The sequence below is a fragment of the Mauremys mutica genome, unplaced genomic scaffold (assembly GCF_020497125.1).
Source record: "Mauremys mutica isolate MM-2020 ecotype Southern unplaced genomic scaffold, ASM2049712v1 Super-Scaffold_100099, whole genome shotgun sequence".
Classification (NCBI taxonomy): domain Eukaryota; kingdom Metazoa; phylum Chordata; order Testudines; family Geoemydidae; genus Mauremys; species Mauremys mutica.
Genome location: NW_025423266.1, coordinates 858,988 through 861,925, shown reverse-complemented (window position 1 = coordinate 861,925; position 2,938 = coordinate 858,988). Strand labels below are relative to the sequence as shown.

The 2,938-nt window shown below is 45.9% G+C and overlaps 1 non-coding gene across 1 annotated transcript; it reads right to left on the bottom strand.

Annotated features, from left to right (window-relative positions):
• Positions 1 to 2,342: 2,342 nt before the first annotated feature.
• LOC123358887 lies at positions 2,343 to 2,524 on the bottom strand. Its single transcript, XR_006575791.1, has one exon. It is a non-coding gene; the product is annotated as a U2 spliceosomal RNA (small nuclear RNA).
• Positions 2,525 to 2,938: the final 414 nt, after the last annotated feature.

Genomic DNA, 2,938 nt, shown 5'->3' with positions numbered 1-2,938 from the left:
TGTCTCTTGCTTTGTTTGTCCTTTCACCTGTTCCCCTCCCAACACCAGGAGCTAGCTGTGTGTGTGTGTGTGTGTGTGTGTGTGTGTGTGTGTGTGTGTGTGTGTGTGTGTGTTTTGTGGGGGACTGCTCTGCAGCTCCCACTGTGGAAGGTCCAGCCAAAAATGTGGGGCTGAAATAGTGCTCGGGCAGTGATCCCTACCGGTGACCTGGGCCATCCTTTGGGCTCTCTGGTGAGAACCCTCAGCCTCCCATCCTCAGTCTCTACCCTGATTGGCTGAGCAGGGGGTTATTGACAGGGAGGAGATTCAGGTCCTTGTTGTTCTCTTTTAAGACCAAGGAAATAAGTTATAACCTGTTATATGTTGACAAATTTTGCTGCTTTGCTGCATTAATGGTCTCTGAGCAGTTCATGATTCTCTCTAACATTGCAGTTCTCCTCAAATACTTGCTGAATAATTACTGTGCACTGCTGTTGGTCTGGAGCTCATCTGAGAGCACTTTATTCAGGTCATTCAGTGTCTGAAATTCAAGGTCTGATGGTCAGTTTGAAAATCAGGACTCTTGGGTCCTATTCCCAACTCTGCCACTGGCTGGACATGTGACCTAAGACAAGTCAATTCTCCTTTCTCAGCCTTAGCTTCTCCCTCTTTCAAGTAGGGATAATAATGATCCGCTCCTACCTCCCTCACTGTGGGTGGAGGATGGGGATCCATTGGAGAGTGTCACTAGGAGTATCAGAGGGGTAGTGATCAGCTGTTCAGTGGGGTGCAGGAGGCTGGCTACAAAAGTGCCATGAGAGAGCCTTTTCTCACTTTTAGGTGACGTATATAAGACATGGGCAGCATTATCTCCAGTAAATGTAAACAAACTTGTTTGTCTTAGCGATTGGCTGAACAAAAAGTAGGACTGACTGGACTCTACAGTTTTACACTGTTTTCTTTTTGAGTGCACTTCTGCAACAACAACAAAAAATCTACATATGCAAGTTGCACTTTAATGATAAAGAGATTGCACTGCAGTACTTTATATTTTACAGTGTAAATATTTAATAAAACTATATATAGTGAGCACTGTACACTTCATATTCTATGTTGTAATTGAAATCAATATATTTGAAAATGTAGAAAAACATCAAGAATATAATAAATTTAAATTGGTTTTCTATTGTTTAACTGTGATTAAAACTGAGATTAATCATGATTTTTTAAAAAAGTTAATTGCGTAAGTTAACTGCGATTAATTGACAGCCCTAGATTTGAATTTTTCTGTCACATGCAGGACAAGCTAGAATATCTGTGTGCAGGGAAAGAGCCTGGGGGGAATTGTGCTGTGAAATTATTTCCTGTTCTGACATGTCCCCAATTGCCCTTTTTGCCCTAACAGGCTGCAGCGCAACCTCCATGTTTTGCTCCAGCTCATTTGGTCCTTCCAGGGGCCGGGGAAGGGAAATGGCTGCCGTGGAGCCAGTTGCGGTAGGGATTATCAGGGAGTTGCTGGAGGGTTCCCTTTGCGGGGAGAAAGGGCAGTAAATACATAGGGGGTGGGAACTTCCAGGAAGGTTGGTCTGTGTGGGAGAGGGCAGGAAATCCCCAGGGTGGGGGAAGGGTGGGGGACAGGGTGTGACAAACTTGCTGGGATTTGTTTACTGTGAAGCTCCAGCATTTCTCAAGTGTGGCCACCAGGGGCTTTTATTGTGGCCGCAGCCTCCTGGGCTGTAATTGAGGGGGAGTCGGGGGCAGCAAAGCAGCGGCTCTTCCCCCGGGCTGCCTACAGGGGCTGGTCCCTACCCCCTTCCGGAGTCATAAACACTGCAGGAGCAGGCAACCGGTGGGAGTTCCCCTCCTCCGTGCGGTGGGGCTCAGGCTTCAGGCTTCTGCTCTGGGATGGTGGGCGGCAGGCTCAGTCAAGATACATGGAACATAGGCTGGGTGGGGAGAAGTCTGTGTAACTCATGCAGTTATTGATATACATGTGACCTCAAACATTACCAATCTGTGTTCCCCCCCCACCACACACACACACACACACACACTCACTGCCCCCCCAACCAACCATCTCTCAAACAGACCCTCAGTCCAAAAAGCATTCGTCCCTCATATTGTTGAAAAGACTCACAGCAAACAGAAAAATTCCAGTTTTTAAAACAATCCTCCAGCAAGACAAAGAAACTCACATCTGTAGACTCAGAAAACACCCCCCAAAATTTTTAGCAATATGTTGTCATGAAGAAACCAAAGTGCTAAAGATACCTGATTTTTCAACTACTTTAAAATAATCTTTTCAAATCAACATCTTTAGAGTGAAACACTTTCTATCTTTTTAACAGACAATTCTCCCTAGAGGGAGAAGCACTGGTCCTGGAGACACTGCAATACCAGGTCAATGCATGGGGTGGACAAAGCAAGCTCCTATTCCATTCCCTTTTCTCAAAAATCAAGTTAATATACAGTCCTCAAATACAGGACCTATCAGATATTAAACTGATAAGAACAGACACTACGCTTGAGGCATGAGGCCAAGAAACGATGCTCTGAATCTCGGATGCTAGGCAGCCACTCTTCCCCCACTGCTTTCTACTTCAGCATGAGAAGCTCCCAGACATGCACCAAACACCATTCACAAGGCTTTGATAACTAGGTAACTCGAAGTGATGACCACTTCCCCGAAATGACTCCACTGGAAGAATTCAAAGCAAGAGCCCTTAACACACAGTTCTGTTCGAAGACAGAGACGTCTTTCAGCCTCCTTCCTCTCGCTGGCTTCCCTGTGCATGCCTAATTTGCATAAACCCACCCACTGACCTGTGACTAACAATCTCTCACTGTTAACTCTTACCGCAAAACAGGCCAAAGAAAGCCTATGCAAGCGCTATACCGCAGCCCCACTGCTCTTTTCTGCTCCTTCTCAAACGTACAGTCATCAGGCACACATAAGATA